A 26,176-nucleotide genomic window follows, 5' to 3' on the forward strand; every position below is an offset into this window, starting at 1 on the left:
TTATATTTAACATTGATCCAACAAAACGGTCAATAAGTAGGAGATAAAGCAGCCAAATATTTACAAAACCTATTTTATTCCTATAGCAATAATGTGGAAAGTATGAAGTGATAAATAATCAGGAGTGAGAATACTGTTGGTTATAAACAGAAATAACCAATTATAAAGAGACTTTGACTAATCTTCCTCGAAAAAGTGGTAATGCGTAAAGAACACATTTTAATGTACAGCGGAATTCAGTCGCGGTACCACACATGGCATTCTATGAAACTAAACAATGTTCCAGGGATCTCCGCATGTAGTTGTTGTTGATCACGTTAGAAGACTGATTCCACAACAGTTGTGAAACGGCTTGCAGCCAACTTTACAACAATACTTCGAAAAAGGCAATAAAAGAAGTCGGAACGCCACACAATGTTTTTTACGGACCTTGGGCTTTTACGGCCTTCTTTTGATCCGCGCAACAGTGTAGAGCTCATTGTTAAGGAAAGCAGAGCGACCTACAAGGGAAAGATGACACAGCTCCATAAAGAATGTTTGGTGTTCCATTTTACGAAGAGAAGATGGTAAATGCCATAGCACAGCGATCAGCCAATCACATAACGCTATAGCTGGCTAGACAAGAGGTTTTGCGAAATCACGGAAATTACTTCTGGAAGTGTATGGGAATTCTGCAGTGAATAATGACCCTCTTGCCCAGCCCCCTCTCCGAGGAAGCCTATGACCGGTATAATTTCCTAAGAACGTCTACATCTACATCGACATCACTACTCCGCAAGTGAAATGAAATGATTGTATGCCATTTTTTGCCGGGCTATCCCCTTCGGGTTTCGGCCACCGTATTGCAAGTCTTTTTAGTTGACGGCACTTCGGCTACTTGCGCGTCAATGATGATGAAGGACACATAACACCCAATCCCCTGCCGGGAATCGAACCCAGGCCCCCTTGCGTGGCAGGCGGTAACGCTACCGCTGCGCTACAAAGGCGGACACTCCGCAAGTGATCTGACGGTGTGTAGCGGAGAGCAATTCTGATACCACTAACTGATCTCCACTTCCCTGTTCCACTGCCGAATGGCGCTTTGGAAGAATGATTGTACACTCCTGGAAATGGAAAAAAGAACACATTGACACCGGTGTGTCAGACCCACCATACTTGCTCCGGACACTGCGAGAGGGCTGTACAAGCAATGATCACACGCACGGCACAGCGGACACACCAGGAACCGCGGTGTTGGCCGTCGAATGGCGCTAGCTGCGCAGCATTTGTGCACCGCCGCCGTCAGTGTCAGCCAGTTTGCCGTGGCATAAGGTGCTCCATCGCAGTCTTTAACACTGGTAACATGCCGCGACAGCGTGGACGTGAACCGTATGTGCAGTTGACGGACTTTGAGCGAGGGCGTATAGTGGGCATGCGGGAGGCCGGGTGGACGTACCGCCGAATTGCTCAACACGTGGGGCGTGAGGTCTCCACAGTACATCGATGTTGTCGCCAGTGGTCGGCGGAAGGTGCACGTGCCCGTCGACCTGGGACCGGACCGCAGCGACGCACGGATGCACGCCAAGACCGTAGGATCCTACGCAGTGCCGTAGGGGACCGCACCGCCACTTCCCAGCAAATTAGGGACACTGTTGCTCCTGGGGTATCGGCGAGGACCATTCGCAACCGTCTCCATGAAGCTGGGCTACGGTCCCGCACACCGTTAGGCCGTCTTCCGCTCACGCCCCAACATCGTGCAGCCCGCCTCCAGTGGTGTCGCGACAGGCGTGAATGGAGGGACGAATGGAGACGTGTCGTCTTCAGCGATGAGAGTCGCTTCTGCCTTGGTGCCAATGATGGTCGTATGCGTGTTTGGCGCCGTGCAGGTAGGCGCCACAATCAGGACTGCATACGACCGAGGCACACAGGGCCAACACCCGGCATCATGGTGTGGGGAGCGATCTCCTACACTGGCCGTACACCACTGGTGATCGTCGAGGGGACACTGAATAGTGCACGGTACATCCAAACCGTCATCGAACCCATCGTTCTACCATTCCTAGACCGGTAAGGGAACGTGCTGTTCCAACAGGACAATGCACGTCCGCATGTATCCCGTGCCACCCAACGTGCTCTAGAAGGTGTAAGTCAACTACCCTGGCCAGCAAGATCTCCGGATCTGTCCCCCATTGAGCATGTTTGGGACTGGAAGAAGCGTCATCTCACGCGGTCTGCACGTCCGGCACGAACGCTGGTCCAACTGAGGCGCCAGGTGGAAATGGCATGGCAAGCCGTTCCACAGGACTACATCCAGCATCTCTACGATCGTCTCCATGGGAGAATAGCAGCCTGCATTGCTGCGAAAGGTGGATATACACTGTACTAGTGCCGACATTGTGCATGCTCTGTTGCCTGTGTCTATGTGCCTGTGGTTCTGTCAGTGTGATCATGTGATGTATCTGACCCCAGGAATGTGTCAATAAAGTTTCCCCTTCCTGGGACAATGAATTCACGGTGTTCTTATTTCAATTTCCAGGAGTGTAGGTAAGTCCCTGTATTACCTCTTAATTTCTCAAATTTTATCTCACAATGTTGCAAACAAAAAGATCCAAAACTTATAGTGTTTGTTAAAGTCACAGTATTTCCTGTCAGGCAAGCAGTGCTAAATCAGTAGAGTTGCTGATTACCATTCCTAGAAAGTGTGAGAATTCTATAATGAATAAAAAGCTTGCCCGAGGTTCCAGGATGAGGCGAGCGCACCCTCCTGCATCCCCCTTCCCCCCACCTCGCACACCCTCCGAGCAGCTACAAGATTGAACGTTACGGCTGGCAGCAGTTAAAAACAGGAGCAGAATTAGGGTACAAATTGACACTGCTATGGGGGCAAACGATATCACCTGTTGTTTATATCAAGTCTTATGGTTTTTACTGCTTTGATTGTATCAGTATTTTGTAAAACCTACTGATTACTCATTGTAAGTTTCATCACAAGTTTTGGGCGTTGGGGGGGGGGGGGGGGGGCGTTGTGTGGTAAAAGAGGTGCGTTCCGGCACCTAAAAGCTTAGAAATTAAGCACTGCTTTCAGGGGACCATATCTTTTCAGTATTTTTTCCGACGTCATGGAGGGCCAATGGAGAATAGAATTCCGTCGACATCTATCTTCTAGTTCAATTAAAAGAAGCAAGAGAGATTAGCGAATAGAACCCATTTACGCCGATGTCACTGTAGACGGGGCAGGCTCGGATAGGGGAAGCCTGATGGTACGGAAAGACAAGTCCCCATGGAATAAATTAAAGAAAAAAAGGAATAAATGTTATTATAAAGAACAACAACTCAAAGAAGACTGATATTACGCGACAGACACGACATTACCTCACGGAAATATGTCGTTCTGCGAGAAGATTGAAGTTGTGTTCATGGTGGAGTTCGCATTCTGTGCGGACGAAATGTCAAGAAAGGCCATTCACTAATAAGCACTGCCAACAGGATGAAAATGTAACTTAGAATCGCTGAGTTATTTGCTGTCGCTCATCTGCTCAGTACACCCTATCGCGAGCGAAATAAATTCACGTCGACGTTTCTACGTGGTACGAAAACCGAACAGCAATTACTTACAGCAAAAATTAAGCTGGGCACATTCCACACCATGATTCCATTCACATTGAAAACAGATTGCCGAAGAAGAGTAAAATATAAAACGAAACATTCAAAACAGTAGCTAGCTATTGCTATAGCAAATATTTTCCAGCATTACAGGGTTCCCTAAGATGTTATTTCCAAAATCGCACTGACGAGCAAGGCTGAATAATTAATTACGGTAAGTAACGCATTCATCGTTAAGTGAGATATAATACTGCCTATAACAGACCACTTTATCAGTCGTTATTTGTGACGGCTGCCGCTACAAGTTAATTCATATCATTTTACTTAATACCTGCTCAAGTGGGTTTCAGAGTACACGAACATTAACTAAATTTGTATATGTTTAGTAGCTCTTTTGGTCCCATCAGCTATGGATCCTTTTCGAAGCACAGGACTCTTGCTTTCCTAAGTTACAGACAGATCCCTTCAGTGTACCGAATTTTCGTAAGAGTAGCTTTCTCTGGCAACTACGTTTAATTTGTCCACGTTTCTGTTAGAATCGTATTAATACTTGTGAAACATGGCATATTACCAGTGATTTTCGAAATAAAAATAATTTACAGATGAACCTTGATTTGGATCGCCACAACACCAAGCAAAAGAATAACTTCCATATTGCATGAACCTTTTTCTAGGGGTGAAAGTGGGGTACTGTATTGCGGTACAGGCGTTTGTAATAAACTGCCGGCAGATTTCAAGAAAGTGATATTTTGAGGCCCAATAATTGTGCAACATCATCCTAGAATTTCATTCCGATTTACTCCAACCCTCAGTAAAACATTACGCATTTTGATGAAATCGTTCCGCTGGATGAGGTCTCCACACTGGCCGATAACAATGAACACTGTTGTTATGAAAATAATACTTCGATATTGCCGCTATTTAGGCGCTTCTCTTTAGGTTCAAGTACAGAAGAAAATACTACCAGTCCGAAACAGAAGCGTCTTTTCCCTTGACGTCTGACATATACATTTCAACCACATATATAAAACATTAGGCAATGTTTTCAGAGGTAGGGAAATATTTATCCCAACGAACAGGGCGGTGAAACACTGTAACAATAGCGCTGTGTCTTTTGAAATTCTCTGGAACTTGTCCAGGATCGGAAATAGTCGAAGGCCCCCAGTGGCTGAAACAGCTGATGATGACCATGAGGTGATGCCATCCTCAGCACACTTCGGCGAGACCTCGATAACATCAGGTGAAACTCGGAATGATTGCACAGGAGTGGCAGCTGCAGACGATTCTCATCCAACTGATGAGACTTCCTGCATCCCTTCGGCAAGAGCTATGGGAAGACAATTTCGTATTTAACACACTTATAAAGGCAAAACTGCTGCCATAATCACTCTCACAGAGTGGTCGAAGTGATTCCTTCGAATATTGTTCTGCCTGTAGATATGCATTCCCAATATGGCAATTGTTCCACTCCCCACTGGTTCAGACGTCGAAGAAAACAACCAGAATCGTTCTGTCTGCTTGGGTAAGGAATGAAAATAATGTGAACAGGCGTATCGTCTAACGGATTGATTTTCTAGGGTAACTCATCACTTTGGAAAGAAAGTATCGAGTGTAAAAATGCGAGCAATAAAAGTAATACGTGTTGTTAACCTGCTGTCGTCATATAGATACCCATGCAAGAAGTAAACCATTTTAACTTCACTATTACAGTTTGTATGTTCGCTAATAAAAATCGTCATAAATAATAACCCACCTCAATCTGAGACGACCAGTGATACCCATCCCTACAACACTGGAGGAAAAAATGCCCTTGATTACCTGTTATTAAAATGTCAGTGGCTCGGAAAGGAGTTCAATATGCAACAACAAATATTTGTGAATATTTGTCCAGTAACATAAAATGTTTTGACAGGTAGCAAAGCAAGTTTTAAGTCTAACGTAAAATCATTTATTCTGAACAACTCCTTCTGTTCCAAGGACGAATTTTTGTTTAAAAGCTTGTAATCTATAAAAAAATCTTCCTTAATGTTAACACTAGCCACGTATACATATCCTGTAAAATTACTCGTTCCACATCATTTCGATGAAAGAATCGTTCAGATGCTTTATGGAACATGTAACTAACTAAAAAATAACTAACTATCCTTCTCACTGAATGCGTTGCGGAGGGTGAAAAGAAAACTGGCAAGGATTATGCAAGTCTTACGGGCCAGCTAAATGACATAATGCGTCAATTACAAAACACGAACAATTAAATGAAACAAGTTTACTGTTCCCAGTCGTTATCAATGACTGGTAACAGTAAATTTGTTGTTTCATTTAATGTCAATAATAGTCACGGTAAAGTCTAACCTAAAATGTTCGCATTTAAAGAACAATTAATATGTTGTTTCTTCACGACAATGAACTTTTCTACAATACTTTGATAGTAGCATAATGAAAGAATTTTAAGTGTAAGGCCGGGCGATGTGGCCGAGCGGTTCTAGGAGCTTCAGTGTGGAACCGCGCGACCGCTACGGTCGCAGGTTCGAATCCTGCCTCGGGCATGGATTTGTGTGAGGTTAGTTAGGTTTAAGTAGTTCTAAGTTCTAGGGGATTGATGACCTCAGATGTTAAGTCCCATAGTGCTCAGAGCCATTTGAACCATTTAAGTGTAAGTAGCTGGAGCATTCTAATTTATCAACTTCTGATTTCCATTTATTTCCATATTTGTGCCGGGTCTGTGTTTTAGTTCAGTGCAGATGTTATGACAGCTGTAGACGAATATTTTTTAGATTGTAGAATCTCAACAAGATATTCATATTGAGTGCCATAACCACAGATTTATTAAAAGAAAATTCATTTTCCACTTTCGCTGTATTATGATCCTAGCTGATTTCGGTGATGTGACATTTCCAAATGCTTATTCGTATTCTCGTCATTTTACACCATCGGCCTGTGTGGTGTATTTAATATACGGATATCATTTAAATATATAATTACTAACGTTTTAGATACGAGCAACGTTCCATACTCGTCAACAATTTAAGTGACACTAATGTCGTCGTTGCAAATTAAATAAACATAAAAATGCATGATACATTGTACACGGGTTTTTTTTTGACACTATGGTTTGGTGTGTGATGTGCCAAAACAACGGTACCATAAGGGGACACTTAACTGCATGAAGTACAAAATTACGTAGGGAGTCAGTCTTCTGTACGCTCTATGTATGAAACGGGAAGAATCTTCCGCATTAAACGTAAGGGGAACGTAAACAGCCGAACAATCTCATTTTGTCTGAACATGGGTCACTTTTAGAGTTACACGATGGCGAAGAACGACTCTGGAGAAGGAAAATTCAGAAAAATTGTTGAAAATTCCAAGATCCACACAGAGTTGTGATAACATGCGAAGATGAGTAAGAGAAGTTACATTCCATTCGAGCGTTGAAGTCACCATAAGAGATGAATAATCTACAAACGCCTCTAAAGTATTAGCATGTCACTTGGATGATCGGGGAATTACTCTGATTTAGTGAAATTAATCAATCTTGACTCATACGCGAGCGGAACGAAGAGTGACGTTCGTATTGTTGTCCGTCCATCCCGATATAGGTTTTCCGTGTTTACCCAGATAATTTTAGGTTGTACCTTCGAGAACTCTTCGCTCGATTTCCTCCTCCGGTTAATGCTATGCGTTCGCTGTAAACAAACGGTGGAGTTCTAACCTTCCTCCATTCTTCGGTCTCAAGCACCCGTAGTTTGTAATGGTTAGACCACTTGTGTTTCTCCTCGTCCATTCACTTCTTTGCTTTGCCTTGCGTCATTCACTGAATATCTAAATCTGATTTTCATGTCTTAATCGAAAATCCTGGGGGGGGGATTCACTGTCCTTAAGCTTCCTGTACCTGCAATGCAACGTCAGTTCAGGAATGTTTCAGAGACGCTTTCTTGTTTATGTGTTTCTGAAATGTGTATCTGACGTCGAGAACACCAAAAAACCTTGCGTTAACACCAACATAAAAATGATACAGACAGCTACTGTGGGTGACAAAATAGTATTGCATGCGATGTATACATTTACCTATACATTTTGAGACACAAGTTTGGTAAGTAACCACCAGTTCACATAAAGACGTGAGTTTATTTAAACTAGGCATACATGTTGCACACGAACCTCACATACACCTGTGTCACACTGTTTTTAATCTTAGGTTTCAAAAATTGCTCCTAATCTTCTGCTGCTTGGTAGACGCTGGAAAAAAATCACCACTGTCGTAAAACTGCCTTCTCTTATTAATATTTAATCTGATTCTTCCCACAGTGATATTAATGGCAATCTGCCAGTTGCATTGGAATGTGAAGGACAGATCCGCTCCAAACTCCAAGCACTCACGGTGCTTCTCGTGAATCGTAAATTACATTCCAACGCCACGTGCATCGCCTCTCTCTCCTAATATCTACCACCTACAACACAGAAACAACTACCCACTGAATATGTCACGGTGAGCGATACTATATTTTGTTTGTATCTGATAGACAGAAGACCAAACCAGTGGTAATGGCATGTAAGCACAAGACCTGAAACGTAAATAATACCTCGATTGTGTAGTAACCACTTTCTACAGCTTCCAGTATCTTGAAGAGTGAATTAAAGAAAATGTCGGTTTGAATGCTCCTGTTGACTTCTGGCCTATAGAGTCTGTTCACTTATACAGGGTTTACATCAAGTCCGGTAACACTTTCAATTGTTTATTGCACAAGAACCAAATATTGTACAGATATCATACATATGTCATATTGAAGAGAAACCCTAAAAGTTTTTTCATATATACCGCCACAGCGTAGTTTGCTAATTTGCCGATAGTCAGGGCATGGCGAGTTCAGGTGCGGAGCGAGCTTTCTGTTGCTGGAGTTCCGACATAAAAAGTGTGCTACAGCGGATGCCTCAAATGCAATCGGACTTTCCGTTCATCTTTCAGCAGGATGGGGGTCCACGCCCTTTTTATCGTGACGTTAGTGGGTACCTGAACGCGAAGGTGCCGCATCGATGGATCGGCCGTGCTACAGAAGGGACAGCTGTTTCATGAAATGGCTTCCCCGATCATCAGATCTCACTCCATGTGATTTTTTTCTGTGGGGACACATTAAAGATCTGGTGTACGTACCGCCTCTACCACGTGATGTATCAGAGCTCCAGGAGAGAATACGGGAAGCGACTGCCACAGTCGACGATGCCATGCTGGGACGGGTATGGCACGAATTCGATTACCGTATTGACGTCTGTCGGGTCACTCATGGTTCGCATGCCGAAAAAAAAAATCTGAGTTTCTCTTCAAAATGCTATATGTATGACATCTGTACAATGTTTAGTTCTTGTGCAGTAAATAATTAAGTGTTCCCGGACTTCATGTACACCCTGTATTTATTGTGGCGGTAATTCAGCACGACAGCCGTGAATCGAAAGCGTTGTATTTAAATTCATGACAACGTAGTTGTACATCACTGATCATCGCTGATATTTTCTTTACATGTCATGTAGAAACCTTAAGTAAGTTTTCGCCTGGTATGATCACACAGCAAGTGGTCTTCTAATTACATAGCAAAACGATCTAATACATTTGGCAGCAGGAATAAAACTGCGACACTCAGATTTTAAACTAAGCAAACAGCTAATTTCGTTACAACAGCATTTTCCGTATCTCGGACGGAATAATCACAAGTATATTATAAGCGACAGTAAAATAACAAAGTGTCAAGTTCTTTATGCTCAAAAATCACCTATAGGTACAAATGGCAATGCGACAATCTGTCAACAAAATTTTGAGTGACCTTGAGTGACGCCATTCACCGTGTCTCTTTCTAGCCATACAACTGACGAAAACGACGCGAAACTGTTTGCTGCCGTCACTGAGCAATACAAAAAAATCATTTCGCAGTACATTTACTCCTTAATTGTAATTGCCGCTATCAGTAAAAATCTTCGTTGAACAAACTGTAATAAAGACAACCACAATACAAGACACAAAAATAACTTCTGTGCAGATTTTTCCTCCTTATCTAGGATTTCGAGGGGGAGAAGGGGGTTGCTGTATTCCAGTGCAAAAATGTTCAAAGTCTTCGCTTGTAAGCGATATCAAGCTCGATTAGCAGTTCTGTAAGCTTTGCGCCCTTAGAGTTTCAGTCTGATAGGTACTAGTCTCAGTACAAGTGGGTGAACTAAACGGTTAGATTCCCGCACGTGAGGGTCTCTCCAGATAGCTTGAGACGACAGACATTATGTAGCTTTTATAAAGGTACATCTTTTACGTGGTTGTTCGAATTCTTGCCTTACACCGTGTCGCATTCCAGTCATCTGACTGACGAAGAAACACATTCATGGCTACAGCAACCTCTTGCTGTAGGTTTGCCCGACTTGCATGATTACCTTTTGTTTCGACCACTGATAAAAATATGATTAGTGTTAAGAAAATCTGATTTATTATAATTATGGACACATATGAAAGACACTGACACGAATAAGGGGCAGGACGACAGGACATGTTTGAAGTCATCAGGGAATAACTCCACGGTATAAGAAGGGACTGTAGAGGGTAAAAACTGCAGGGGAAGACAGAGGCTGGAATATATCCAACAAATAAATGAGGGCGTATGGTGCAAGTGTTACTCAGAGATGAAGAAGTTGGCACAACGGAGGAATTCGTTGCGGGCCACATCGAGCCAATCAGAAGACCGATTTAAAAAAAGAAAAAATGACGTCAGTGCACGTTGTTTTAAGGACTGTAATGTAATTGTGTGGAAGCGGGCGGGTGATGCACGCACAGCTGATGGATACAGAGGGAAGGGGAATGTCTACGAAGAGCGGGAAAGACTCAACCATGAAGAGCGGGAAAGACTCAACCATTCCAAGAACACAAATACTTGCGCGGTAAACACATTCCTCCTTACATGCAGTCATGAACTATCCCATTACGAATCTATGACAAGTTGCACAACATCAACAACTGCCCGCATCTCGTGGTCGTGCGGTAGCGTTCTCGCTTCCCACGCCCGGGTTCCCGGATTCGATTCCCGGCGGGGTCAGGGATTTTCTCTGCCTCGTGGTGGCTAGGTGTTGTGTGCTGTCCTTAGGTTAGTTAGGTTTAAGTAGTTCTAAGTTCTAGGGGACTGATGACCATAGATGTTAAGTCCCATAGTGCTCAGAGCCATTTGAACCATCAACAACTCCGAAAAAAATGTTTTTCAGCTCAAGTTCTTTGGAGGATTCAGTCTGTTCTGACATCGAAATTCTGTTATTAGCACTGAGAAATATTGGAATCCACTAATGAATGTAAATCTTGGGCTAAAGACAACATTACAGTTTGTCTCAGAATCAAAACAGTCTGACTATTATATACGGCTGTACTTAGATAGGTCGATCTGCAAACAAGAGGCCACCCAAATCAAACAAAAGGGGCTGGAAATATGTTCGATCTTGCGAAAACAATAGTTTGGTTCCAATCATAGATTTTTTTAAAGGTTCCTGTGAATGAATGTGGGTAGGAAACAGTTGACAATGGGCTTGCCTTGTTTAAAAAGCTAGCACAGCCATGTATGTGGGTTCCAAACTTTGATCATTTGCCACTGCGGACTTCTACATTGGGATGCGGCTGTATAGCACAGAAATGACTAGCTTGAGATTGGTTTCTGTATGGCTTTACATGTTAGTCAGGGGAAGATTTGCCTGTGTTCAATTTCCGCGTGATACATTCACTCGAAAACGTGAAAATACAATTTACCTTACACAAACAGCCGTTCTGTCCTACAAGCGTATCGATGCAGGTTTAGACAATAATCAACCGAGGCAGCCAGGGGGAATACTAACAGAAAAATAAATTAAAAGTATCCAAGACAAGGAGTTTCTTCAGTCCGAGCGTGTGTTCCTTCGACAGCACGTTAAGCCATGACCTTGCTTCCTTCATTAACACAGGAAAAATATTGGTGATGGAGCATGATAGAGGAGAGTGACATACTGCAATTTTTCTGTAGGATGTCCATCGATAGCTCGAGAATACGTCCATTCACACGAAAAGTATCACGCCCCACACTGATTTTTAAACTAGATTTGTTCTTCAGTTAAAAGATGATAAATACGTCATCGGAGATATCCCTAAGTATTTTGAGCCACATAAAAACTGTCCAGTCTTAGCTTTAAACTGCAAAGATTCCATTTTAAAAAGTTCATGGATCGCTGAGTTTGTAATGTAACGAACTTCTTGGCAGTCACACGCACAATCAAGCCATAGGTATCTGCACTTCCTGTGCAAGGCACTGCACACGGATGCAAATGAGACTCCGTGTAGGAGCGCCGATGTTGATGACTTTTCGAAACACTGAACACTCTGCATACGAAAGCCACTTCACAACAAGCATTTTGAAAAGAAAATTTTGCGAGATATACGACCTTGCCTTAAGTCGCAGGAAATGTAAACCAGAGTGTAGCGCAGGAAACAGAAACATGACTATAATTCGAAATAACTGTCAGGAAAAGTTGCGATGAGGAAGCAAAGCCCCTGTAACTGCATGGCCTCGTTTATAGGAAGCAAATGATATGGAACTTATTTCTGTGGCAAAACCAAGTGATCACAGTGTGAGTGTACCCAAGCTCAGAATAACAGCCAGAGCTCGATGGGCCTCGATGGCGGACACGTGAATGTTTGCGTCAACTCTACACCTCCGAACTGCAAAACCGGGTGTCCTTCGACGTAAGTAAAGACAGCTGAATCTCTTTGCTAATGGTTGGCGTAAGATGGATCAGTTGTTGCACCAAGACCAAAAATTCAAATATCGGTTGCGCACTCCACGTTGTGTATTTTCAACATAGGTCTGGTGAGTGTCAGTGGTTCTCGCTTTGATTTGGATAAACGACGTCGAATCTCGAAAGTGGTCAATTTATCTATCGAATCTACGGAGAGACTCTCGAATGTGGAAAAGTGTAAACTCGGCCATCGCCGGTGTTTAGTCTGCGTCGAAAGGTGTGGAACAGACACTCTCGTTGTAAACGATGTACGAAAATAACACACGAGGTGTGCAGCTGCCGGAGGCCTTCTGTCGCGAGACTTACTTGCGGCGTTGCGGCTGCTCGTCCTTCGGCGTCGTCGGGAACAATGAGGAGCGGGGTGGCACGCGGCTGGCGGACCCAGTGCGCATGCGCGCAGCGCGGCCGCCTATGATGGTGCGTGGGCCGCGATGCCAACAATCTAGACGCGAATAGAGCGCGCCCAGATGCTATTGTCCGCCTGCGCTTGATTGGTGGCCGGAGAGCGCCAGAGCTGGACCGCCGCCACCAACGACGCCGGTCCCGCTTTGCGACACAACTGAGTGCCTCATAGTGCTTTACACTGTCTGCAGTAATCTTCACACATTTGCACATAGCGGATGCTTCGACTGGGTCCGCAGCTGTTTGGCGGTTCTTCTTTCTCTACAAAATGCCCGCTGTGAGATTAAAGAACCTCCAAGCTGCGGCCGGTGTGGCCGTGCGGTTCTAGGCGCTTCAGTCTGGAATCGCGTGACCGCTACGGTCGCAGGTTCGAATCCTGCCTCGGGCATGGATGTGTGTGATGTCCTTAGGTTAGTTAGGTTTAAGTAGTTCTAAGTTCTAGGGGACTGATGACCACAGATGTTAAGTCCCATAGTGCTCAGAGCCAGCCTCCAGGCTGCAGAACATGTCAAAAGGACAAGAATAATAATACACAACAAATATTTACAGTGAGAAACAAACGCGAGTATGCTAATGTACCTTCCACAGATCCCAAGTGGAATGATCGTCATGGATGTGGAATGAGTCACAAAAATTTTAAGCAGATTTTGATTTATGAGATAATAAACACTGAATAAAGAATCATTTTACAACACTTATTTACAATGATCGCATTACCTCTCTGATTTTGTGCAGAAGTCAGTGTGTACAAATATTCACGTTATTTTGTGTTGCCGGCCGAAGTGGCCGAGCGGTTCTAGGCGCTACAGTCTGGAACCGCGCGACCGCTACGGTGGCAGGTTCGAATCCTGCCTCGGGCATGGATGTGTGTGATGTCCTTAGGTCAGTTAGGTTTAATTAGTTCTAAATTCTAGGGACTGATGACCTCAGAAGTTAAGTCCCATAGTGCTCAGAGCCATTTGAACCATTATTTTGTATTAATAGCAACACACGCACACACAGATCAGTTATTTCTACTAAGAAATTCATGAGTGGCGTAGGAATTGACCACCGATAAATCCTTTCGGCTCCTCTTAAACTGAACTGTATTGATAGTTAAACTTTTTTATGGCTGCTGACAAGTTATTGAAAATGTGTGTTCCTGAATAATGGAGAGCTTTTTGGACCAAAGAAAGTGACCTTAAATCTTTGTGCAGATTATTCTTTTTTGTAGTATTGATTCCATGAACTGAGCTGTTCGTTTGAAAAAGAGATAAATATTTTAATGTCAAATTTTATGAAGGAATAAATATACTGTGCAGTGGTGGTTAATATCCCTAGTTCCATATACAGGCCTCTGTAGGATGTTTGCACCAGGAATAATTCTTATTACGCGTTTTTGTACCCGGAGAGCTTTAGCTTGGCTTGATGAATTACCTCAAAAAATAATCCATACGACATTAGGGAATGAAAATAGCGTACTATGTCAGACTTCTCGGATTTGGAATCAGAACTGCAAATATACATCACGCCTTTAGTTAGAGAACAAATGAAATTCAACTTAAATTTCGGATGTTTATGCTGTACTTTTTTGTGACGAATACGGACAACTATTCAAGTTGCAAGAAATAAATTTTTGGGCAACAATAATCTGCTTCACTGGCTGTAGTGGCTTTTTACTACTTCACATTTTCGGCTAAATAGCCATTTTCAGGAATCTGAAACACATCAGAATATATCATGAAATATGAAACAGAGGCGATGTAGTTGACAGAATAAAATTAAAACGAAGTAAAAGATGACGGGTATGGTGCATGGTGGTATGTGGGAAAAGTACAGTTTTCAAATGAACAGTAGTATGCTGATTGTTAAGAAAAAAACTGCAATTTATGCCAAAATTAGACCAAAAAATGTCATCCAAGTGGCGCTCATTGTACTGAATATAATTTTCGACACTGACATCTGTTTCCTGTGGATCATCGTGTATAACCTGTCAAACTTATACAGACGAATTGTTGTGTTACACTCACAATGAACGTCGGTCCTACATTGTGTACTGACGTTGTGAGCGTTAAATCACACAGCAAAATACCATCTTCGTCGTCACGGAAACTAAATAATTTCATTATACGCTCTCCCTTTGTTTCTCTCAATGTTTTCTTAATAAATGCTTTTGCTGGTTCCTTTATGAACACGAGAAAGAGAAACTAGCAAGAAAAGTTAGCAGAGATCAAATTCTTCATCATATCATACAGTGAAAGCTTTCTCAGCCGGATGTCATAGTTGCTGTTGAATATTCCTGGCTGTATGACCGTGGTCGGAGAAACTTTTCGGTTCCTGATGTTTCGTCCACAGCTGCGCTGGACATGCCCGGACGCTGAGTCTAACTCCAGGCACCATTCCCAACAAAAGAGAGGTTCATTAAAAGACTTGTTGACAGAGCCAAAAGAATTTGTGCGCCGGAACACCTGGTCGCCGAATTATAACATCTAAAGCAGGCTTTCGAGAAGAATGAAACTTCCTAGCAGATTAAAACTGTGTGTCGGACCGAGACTCGAATTCGGGACCTTTCCCTTTCGCGGGCAAGTGCTCTACCATCTGAGCTACCCAAGCACGACTCGAGAAGAATGGCTTTTCAGACAAAGAAGTAAATAGGGTTCTGCGACAGAATAACCATAGTAAAAGGGACAACGACAGAACACAGCGATGGAAGAACGCGGTTTGTCTCCCTTTTATCAAAAGAGTAACAGATCAGGCCGGCAAGATTTTACGGAAACATGACACCAGACCGGTTTTTAGACCAGTTAAGAAAATATGTCAAATCCTCCGATCTATAAAGGACATACTCCCTGCTCTGTCAGCAAGTGGAGTATACAGAGCGATTTTTTCCACCGTGTACAAACTCTATGGGTTGATCGATGAGACGATACGGAAAAAAAGGTCTAATAAACTTACGCTCGGAAATGCATGGTTTCCATGCTAGAGACCATTTATTCAATTACAGTTTGTTACACAGACTGCGATCTAATAAGTGCTGTACCGTGCAGCCCAGTTACGGTATGCATGGTTTCCTCCTGGATGGTGGTACTGTTCCTCATATGTCATGCCCTAACGCCCTCTCCTGCCATAGTAATTGGTAATATTGTGTCCGATTCACTTCTATTGCTGAGTATCCATGTAGTGGATGTGATACAGAGTTGCACACAATGGTTCCGTTTTCGAATCGAGAACTTGCCGACATGATGTTTACGTGCCGAAAGGTAAATGGCAACGAGCAGCGGGCAGCAACGTTGTATCAGAAGACGTATTCCCGCCAACAACAATCACAGCAATCAGTGTTTGCAACAGTGTTTCGTTGTTTGTCTGAGACAGGGTCGTTTCATAAAGCAGAAAATCATGAAGGACGTACGCGAAATGTTCGGACACCAGACTGGGAAGAAAATGTAACACTATGGAAGGCGACCGCCGTGTCAGTACTAGACAGTTGGCCCGCCAGTATAGCGATGTCAGACGACTTTGTGGAACATTCTCCATGACAATTATTACTACCCTTATCACTTATAGCGTTTGCCGGGCTTACTAACGACAGACTTTCCACATCGGGAGCAGTTTTGTCACTGGCTCCTTCACCGAGCAACCACGATTCGGGGATTTGTGTCATCCATTGTATTCCCAGACGAGACCACCTTTGCGTGGAGTGGTGTCTTCAACTTTCATAACAGTCATCTGTGGGATCGTATGCAGAACCCCTATAGTACGGTGGTAGTAAATCATAAGCATCGGTGAAGCCGGAATGTGGGAACTGGGATAATGGGCGACCGAATTCTGGGACCAGTCGTCCTTCCACGTCACCTGACAGGCAGGAACTAACGTAATTTCTTGCGGGTAACTTTGCCTCCACTGCTGGAAGAAGTGCCATTGATGACTCGTAGGGTTATGTGGCTGCTCCAGCCCACTTCGTCGTTAACGTCCGAACGCATCTCAATCGTGTCTTCCCTGGTCGATGGATCAAACGAGGGGGTCCAATTGCATGACCGGCTCATTTGCCTGAGCTCAAACTGTGCGATTTCTGGTTATGGGACCATGTCAAAAGTATCGTGTATACAGAGCCCATTCCAGATGTGGAGACACTGGAGCAGCGCATTCACGCTGCCTTTGAAATTGTCCGGATGCAGCCTGGCCGATGTGAACGTGTGAGAACGTGCTATGGCGTGTACACGCATGTGTTGAGGCGCATGGGAACCATTTTCAACACACACTATAACCGTGGCTGCATGGTACAGCACGTGTTACACTACAGTCTTTGTAACAATGTATGAAAACATGTTCATTAGACCTTTTTTTCCATATCCTCTCATCGATCAATTCCTAGAGTTTGTACCATATGGAAAAAATCACTATGCATAAGATTCCGCGTACTTGTGGAAAGGTCTGCTTTGGAACTACCAATAGAAGTATGAATAAAACTCTGTAAGTACTTAAAAATCTTTGCCGACTAGGGGAAAACAAGAAAAATCGGCTGTTGCGAAGTAGGCACTTCAGCCAGGAAATCATAAAGTGAAGTTTTTCGAAACCAAAATTTTATCTACTACGACAAACTACCATCCACGACTACATAGAGAAGTCATCGAAATATATAAACAAAAGAAGAAGCCATGAAATTCAATGATATACAAAGTGGTCCAGAAAAATATAGTCAGTCGTTGATAGTTTTAATGGAACAAAACTACGTACCGTTTCAGTTCTCGCACACAGTGGAGGAAGGTAAGTTACTTTATGTGTTCAAAGTAACCCCCATTAGCAGCCAAACAACATCGACGTCACTGAACCGTTGACCGTACTACGGCTGTCAGTGTTGCCGGTTTGATAGCCGCACAAGACACCTTGACGGTTTCCCATAGCTCGTTCAGCGCAGCTGGCTTCTGTTGATCAACTTCATTTTTCAAAGTCCGTCAAAGATAGGAGTCAAGAAGTGTAAGGTCTCGAGGCCGTTTTGGGTACTCAACAGTTCCATTTCGACCTATCCATCTCTCAGGTAGATTTTCATCCAAGTAGGCTGGACATCTCTGTGGTAGTGAGGCGGAGCGCCATTTTGTTGTAGGTAAAATCTTTCATTTCCCAATACCTATTGGATGACAGGTAAAATCGATGTTTGCGGCTTATGAAGATACACTTCACCAGTTACGGTTCCTTCAAAAAAAGAATGGGCCAATCAAACCGCATGAAACCAGACCACGCCACACATTAACACCCGGTAAATTGACATGTTTGTCTACGTGAACGTTAGGATTTTCCGGAGCCCAGTAAACACAGTTGTGGAGGTTTACAGTACCGTTTAGTTTGCATTGCGCCTCGTCAGATCAGATTACCATCCCTGCAATCCGTTCATCCTCGCGGACCATGCTTTCAAATCACTCGCATCCTTCTATCCGGGTCGTCCTCGTTCATAGCATGCAGCGATCTTGGAATGTATACTTTTCACTTTGCAGCCTTGAATTCTTCGTACGATTGGCGGATTCCCCGGTTTCACGTGCACCCTGCTTCACAAACTTTTGATGTGACCTAGTAAGATGTTGCAACACAGAAACGCTGGAAGATGGACTTGTTGATGTTTTTGGTCGGACAGACCTTTCCTTATGCACGTCCTGAACAGTACTGTCAGCGTCAAATTTATCCCGAATACGATAAATTGTTGTACAGTTTGGTGGCTGAGATCCGTACCGGTACGCATTACGCCATTGCCACTGTACCTCCACCATGTTTTCGTACTTCCAGTACCACTTCAACAAGACCTTGCGTTGCGCAAACGACTAACTTACTTCATTCGTTGCTGCACTGCCATTTGCTGCAAAACTCGCGCCATGATCTGATGAGAAAACAATAACTACGCTACCACACAAAACTGCAACGATATGTCATTTTGTTCCAAAGATATTGATTATCAAATAATGTTTATATTTTTCTTGATTCTTACGTGTGGGCAGTGGCTCTGCAGAATCGATAGATAAGTTTTTATCCTTGACGGGCGACAATCGGTTGTTAAGTTTTATCTCTGACAAACATTATCTCTGCTGATCACATATGAACTCGACCACTACCACAATACGCAGTATTTATGTCACTCTCCGACGTCCAACTCGTGAGTCGGCAAGTCTCAGCGTAGCCAGAAGCACGTCTACAGATATCCAGCACAGCCCTGGACGAAACGTCAGGAAGCGAAAAGTTTATTCGACCATGGCCATACAGCCTCTTCAGTACACGTTGCCGTCACTTGACTCAAAAATGTGCCTCAGATAATCAAAAACATATGTATGTGAAATGCTTCGGAAAATTCTCAATTGTAAAATTTTTCTCTCACACGAAAATTTGACCAGGCTCTCCACCAAAAATCAGTTTTCACTTCCAGTTAAAATATACTGTAACACTTACTTTTTGCAGCTTGTAAAAATATAAAATAAATCAGTCGCTAGAACTGACTTTTGTAATAAGTCTGAGATAATCTGAAGCTGAGAAATTCTTTAACTTCACAGATATCTTGGGATCTACATGGGCTTCTATTAACATCGACGTAAAGCTGACCATCGCACAGAAAGATTACAGCAAGCAATAAAATGTACAACATCGTGATTAGAAAAAATCGTCTTCGTTTTCCATACGAACGGAGCGTCTCAGGACGATACGCGAGTACTCTTCCCAGGGGCAGGCAACTCGGGATATTTGTTCGGGGAACCAGAATTTATGGGCGCCATTTTGGCTGCAAGTGTGCGAAGTATATTGATACGTTAAATATCCAGTAATAGAAAAATATTATATTACATAAAATGTAATTTGTAGTCATGAGGGTGGTTTCCGTTGCGTCGGTTACCTAAATTTTCGTTGTTATGATGACGCCTCTCGCTGCGCAGCCTTTTGCTGCGCGGTCGAGAGCGTTCATTTGATCTTCACCGCTCCGTGCGATGGCGAAGGTTCCACTCGCTCCGAGACACGATTGTCACAGTTATGTCACCTATTGTTATGTGGCTTGCATTAAGCCAAGTGCCAGCTGTGTGCCATTCGCATAAGAATCGCCGTAGGAGTAAAAAGGGACTTCTCACACGAAGCACGAGATAAATCCATCAAAGAGCCAAAAGAACAATACAGGATACTTTTTTTTTTTTTTTAATTTGACTCTCGATCACGCATTTAATGTACTGGATGATAAATCTGAACAACTTAGTAATCATAGTAACTACACTACTGGCCATTAAAATTGCTACACCAAGAGGAAATGCAGATGATAAACGGGTATTCATTGGACAAATATATTATACTAGAACTGACATGTGATTACGTTTTCACACAATTTGGGTGCATAGATCCTGAGAAATCAGTACCCAGAACAACCACTTCTGGCCGTAATAACGGCCTTGATACGCCTGGGCATTGAGTCAAACAGAGCTTAGACGGCGTGTACCGGTACAGCTGCCCACTCAGCTTCAACACGATACCACAGTTCATCAAGAGAGGTGACTGGCGTATTGTGATGAGCCAGTTGCTCGGCCACCATTGACCAGACGTTTTCAATTGGTGAGAGATCTGGAGAATGTGCTGGCCAGGGCAACAATCGAACATTTTCTGTATCCATAAAGGCCTGTACAGGACCTGCAACATGCGGTCGTGCATTATCCTGCTGAAATGTAGGGTTTCGCAGGGATCGAATGCAGGGTAGAGCCACGGGTCGTAACACATCTGCAATGTAACGTCCACTGTTGAAAGTGCCGTCAATGCGAACAAGAGGTGACCGAGACGTGTAACGAATGGCACTCCATTCCATCAGGCCAGATGATACGCCAGTATGGCGATGACGAATACACGCTTCCAATCTGCGTTCACCGCGATGTCGCCAAACACGGATGCGACCATCATGTTGTTGTAAACAGAACCTGGATTCATCCGAAAAAATGACGTTTTGTCATTCGTGCACCCAGGTTCGTCGTTGAGTACACCATCGCAGGCGCTCCCGTCTGTGATGCAGCGTCAAGAGTAAACGCAGCCATGGTCTCCGAGCTGATAGTCCATGCTGCTGCAAACGTCGTCGAACTGTTCGTGCAGATCGTTGTTGTCTTGCAAACGTTCCCATCTGTTGACTCAGGGACCGAGACGTGGCAGCACGATCCGTTACAGCCATGCGGATAAGATGCTTGTCATCTCGACTGCTAGTGATACGAGGCCGTTGGGATCCAGCACGGCGTTCAGTATTACCATCCTGAACCCACCGATTCCATATTCTGCTAACAGTCATTGGATCTCGACCAACGCGAGCAGCAATGTCGGGATGCGATAAACCGCAATCGCGATAGGCTACAATCCGACCTTTATCAAAGTCGGAAATATGATGGTACGCATTTCTGCTCTTTACACGAGGCATCACAACAACTTTTCACCAGGCAACGCCGGTCAACTGCTGTTTGTGTATGAGAAATCGGATGGAAACTTTCCTCATGTCAGCACGTTGTAGGTGTCGCCACCGGCGCCAACCTTGTGTGAATGCTCTGAAAAGCTAATCATTTGCATATCACACCATCTTCTTCCTGTCGGTTAGATTTCGCCTCTGTAGCACGTCATCTTCGTAGTGTAGCAATTTTAATGGCCAGTAGTGTATTTTCGCTTCATACATAATATATACGAATTAATGCCATGTCCAAAGAAATGCTACTAAAACACTGTAAGCATTTAGAATGTATTTTAAGTGATAGTGCTTCTGTTGATATAAATGGTGTATAATTAGCAGAGGATATTTCAGCGCTATCCGCCCTTTTGGGCAAAAAAAGAAAGCCTAAGCAATGTACTGAGTTTAATTACAAAGTTAAATTTTGTTCCAAATCTTAGTAATCCTTTAAGAATATTGCTACCGACACCAGTAACTGTAGCAAGTGGCGAAATGATTTTCTCTAGGTTAAAATTAATTGAAAACTTTTTATTTTCGACTGCAGAAAATCGTCTTAATGGTTTGGCCATTTCGGCAATTGAGCGTGAAACTGCTGATCAAGTATATTTAGAAGATATAATAAAAAAGTTTACAGAACTGAAAGTAAGGAAAAATTCATTTTTTGGTACTGTAGCGTAGTTGTCGCCTTGTTTCATTTTCAAAACATGGGATTTAAAAATGTAAAAGTTACATGGTTAACAATTTGCAGCTAGGTACAGCTATTTCTTAGTTAATTTCTGTTATTTTGTGCTGCTTGATTGTAAATGTTATGCTATATGTTTCTATCTAAGAACACGCTTCTATTAAAACTGAAGTAAAATTATTTCATTTTCATTAGAAATAAAAAAATATACTTATATATGTATTAAAGAGCTGCAGTTTGTGTTCTTGTCGGGCAACGTAACCGCTAGAGAAGAATCTGACCCTGTCCTAGGCCTTCCACCACTGAAAAATCCATGACAGTGCCGGGAATTCAACCCATGTCCTCGGCACATCAGTCAGACACGCCGATGAATTAGCTACAGAAGTGGAATACAAAAATGCCGTCTCTACAAATATTGCTCACAGAATAAAACAATGAAAATTATTCCCTACGACCCTGCTATTCATTCGTATGCTGTGCCACTATCGTAGACAAACAAAGATCATTTAAATTTGTTCGATACATATAGCATTACCTTGCAGCTCCCGTCAGTTTTACCTCTGACTAGCTGGCCACAAGGTGTCGCTTCAGCGCCGTACGCTATTATGTTTGTTTGTAAGTTGTGCTTTACATCACTGCTACTCAAGGAACACCTGGCATCATGTCTAGGGTTCCTATATCTAGCTGGGACCTCGTCGAGACACTTTGATATGGAAGTGTGGAAATGAAGTAAAAAATGTATTTAATATAAATATTTAAATATGTAATGTTTGTTATATATGGAATATATAATATATGGAATATATAATATATATAAATATTTAATATAAATATAAAAACACATTTACATGGAACTTGTTGCGGTAGAAGTAGTGCCCGCTCTAGCATAAAGGCCGCCCCGGACGAAAAAGTTAAAATGCCGCCCCCCTTTATTATTATTATTATTATTTATTATCATTGCTGTTGTTATAGTTGTATTCTTTTCACACAAAATGGCTATTCCGAATCATGACCATCTCAAAACCGAAAGCCTGGATGGTGACCTTTCCCATCCCGAAAACCTCCATCCGCGCCTGCCCCTTGTAATTAGGTAATTTAAATATTTTATTTATTGAAATAAAATTCAAGTCTTTTAAATAATATAAAAATTATATATTTAAATGGATACAAGTTACAAAATTACATTATTTGCAAGGCAGAAAGTGACACATAACCAGAATAAATGCGTACAGCATAGTATCATAGTTACACAATTTACGAACGTTGGGTAAACATACAAATAACACAGAAGACTTTTAAATTAAAACAATTTACAAAGTTACATTCTGTGTAAGACACTAAATGATGCATCATTAAAATAAACAAGTAGTGTACTCTCATTACTAAGTTTCTTAATATCGACGTTTCTCGCTTAGTAAGTCCTTTCTGGCGACCACCTCATTTTTATTGTTTCCCACTCAGCTACACAGAACAACGCCCTTACGTTGATCTATGTGTGGAAGCAATATGCCCCAAAAGCACGGAACACTGCCAAACATTACGAAAGAGCGCCGGCCGCTGGTGGCCGAGCGGTTCTTGCGCTATAGTCTGGAACAGCGGGACCGCTACGGTCGCAGGTTCGAATCCTGCCTCGGGCATGGATGTGTGTGTTGTCCTTAGTTTAGTTAGGTTTAAGTAGTTCTAAGTTCTAGGGGACTTATGACCTCAGCAGTTGGGTCCCATAGTGCTCAGAGCCATTTGAACCATTTTTTTGAAAGAGCGAAAAATTGAGCGGAAAACTGTTGCGTGAGTAATACACACACCAAAAAAAGTTTTGCATCACCCCGGTTGCCAGAACTCCTGAAGACAGACGTTGACTGTGGATATTGTATCACAGACACAATCCCTTTGACTGTTCAGAGATGTGACTAAACCTTCCCAAAGAAGTAAACAACCGTGCATGGGCAACGCCTATTAGCGGTGGGGGTCCGACAGCCGATCAGTTTCACTCATTCCACCAGGAAGGAGGTACACGGCTCGTGTTGTCTGAAGTTCACCCATGCCTAGACGCTGTGTGGCGGGCTACCGGCGCAGCTAACACATGCGGCAGCCGCTTACCTCTGGCGTTGAGTAGGGACACTACGTCTGCAAGGCTGGGCGATCGGACGCCGGGGCAGCAGATTCCGGCATTGGCAGTGGCGCTGACCCAAGCAGGCACGCCGTGCGGCGCCTTCACCGGGATCAGCGAAAAGCCGGCTGTGTACCTTCGATACAATAAAGTTAATGACACACTTGTCGGGGTTACTCTGCACGCTTCAGCGTGAGTCACCCCTCTCTCCTAAGACACACTTCCCGGTCTTTCTGACATACTAAAACCACTGAGCTCGGTGATGGAGGGGGGGGGGGGGGGGGGGGGGGGGGTAACACAACAAATCTAGTAGACACCGCGGCTCTGAATCGCCTCGATGTCTTCCTTTAACTGACCTGCTGTGAATTACAAACATCTGAACAGTACTAAACAGTGTACCATCCTAGTGTACTGAAAGCGGTCACCTTTGTAGATGAGCTACACTTTCCTAAAATTCATCCAATAAATCGAATCCGACCATTTTTCTTCCTTACAACCGACCTCACATGCTTATTACATTTCATATGGCTTTGCAACATTACACCTAGTTATTTAATTGGGCTTAGCTGTGGCAAAAAGCGTACCTCTTACACGGTGTTAGAACATTACAGGATTGTTTTTCCTACTCATACGCATTAATTTACATTTTCCTGCTGCCATTCATCATACCAAATGTAAATTCTAAGCCATCCTGTATACTCCTACAGTTACTCTACGATGATACTTTCCGGTACATTACAGCATCATCAGCAAACATCTCGAATTGCTGTTCACCCTATATTGCTGCTCACCGTATCCTTCAAATCATCTACGTACATAGAGAACAAGAACGGTCTGTCACACTTCCATGGAGCACTCCTGAGGATACGTTGTCTCTGATAAAAACTAGGCGACGAGTACAACCTATTGGGTTCTATGACTCCTTTTTTGAACCGAGAGTGCTACAATCTCTGCATCCTCAGCATTTTCCGAGTTTTCTTATTAACGCTGGAACGCCCGGTGAAGGTCAATTGATCATTTTTTTCATTTTTAGATGCGAATTTCTTCGGTGTATAAAATACATTTGTATGATTTGACCCATTATAAAACACATTTGCTATTGGTTCCCGATGGCGATCAATTGTCAGCTTCTCACAGAAATGTGTTTTGCCTGTTTTATTTGGCTCCTTTGTTAGCCAAAAATGATGAATGTCATACAGTGTTGCGTGCAACAGTTCTTTCGCCTCTGTTGTTGCTAACATTTCCGCTGGTAACTGTAATGGATCGTTGTCGCAGTCTTGGCCTTTCTGAAGCTGAAACTAAAGTATTGGCTGCTCACAGACGCTAGATACGTTCTGTCTCGTTTTCCTTACTTGGGAGAAGATGAAACGAGACACGCGGATATTAGCTTTGGACAACATATTATAATGCTACGTTCATGGAACCTTTCTTACGAAAGGGGTAGAAATGTTACAACACACAGCTCCTTGACTTCTCTCAAGCCGGCAAAAGTGCTCAGAAAGTGGGATACAAGTACTGATGTAATTTTGAACTGCAATCGAAGGGAACTGCCACATGTGTGAGAAAAGGACAAAATGCACTTTATTCAAGTGTTTCTTTCAATGTTGATGGCATGACTAAAGGGGGCATAGAAGCGGCAGATCAAACGTCACGCAAATATAGCGTAAAAGCCATGGCGAAGACCAAGCCCGTACCTGTATCTATGACGTTCTTTATCTCGTTACAATCACTTTCCACGCCTTGTAGAATTTGATAACTGGCTCTACCATCTCTAAACGGTCTGTTGTAATGAAAGTCGTGGAAGAATTAGTGGTACTAGGCAGAAATTCTCGCCCTCAACAGTTCCAAGCTCCATCCATTTTGATTGACAACAGAAAGAAGGAACATTTGGTACTAAACGAGAAACTTGCCAAGCTGGATTGTGTATTAAAAATAATACTAGAGATACTTGTTTTACATATAAAAAGCTCTCATGCAGTTCACATCTAAGCAGAGGGATGTACAAAAAGTGTAATTGTGCTTCTCCGAATGCAGAGTTTTCCAGAGTTGTCTAATAAAACGTTACTTATTTGTTACAGGATAAAAGTATAGTTAGTGAATAGGTAATAAGTTGTGATGAAAACATTTGTTACCTTTTGTTATATTATGTACCATACAAACACTGAAAATGTAAGCAATTTTATGTAGCTGTAATACACTGTCACTTGTTTTTGTGTGG

General features: G+C 43.0%; 1 protein-coding gene across 1 annotated transcript in view; it reads right to left on the reverse strand.

The window, feature by feature from the left end:
• The window catches only part of LOC126259268 (nascent polypeptide-associated complex subunit alpha, muscle-specific form-like), a 63,094-nt gene extending 50,300 nt beyond the window's left edge, over nucleotides 1-12,794 (reverse strand). Inside the window, exon 1 of the mRNA XM_049955903.1 lies at nucleotides 12,667-12,794. The gene's annotated coding sequence lies outside the window, so the exon portion shown is untranslated. The remainder of the gene's footprint in view (nucleotides 1-12,666) is intronic.
• Nucleotides 12,795-26,176: the final 13,382 nt, after the last annotated feature.

The sequence above is a fragment of the Schistocerca nitens genome, chromosome 5, assembly GCF_023898315.1.
Source record: "Schistocerca nitens isolate TAMUIC-IGC-003100 chromosome 5, iqSchNite1.1, whole genome shotgun sequence".
Taxonomy (NCBI): domain Eukaryota; kingdom Metazoa; phylum Arthropoda; class Insecta; order Orthoptera; family Acrididae; genus Schistocerca; species Schistocerca nitens.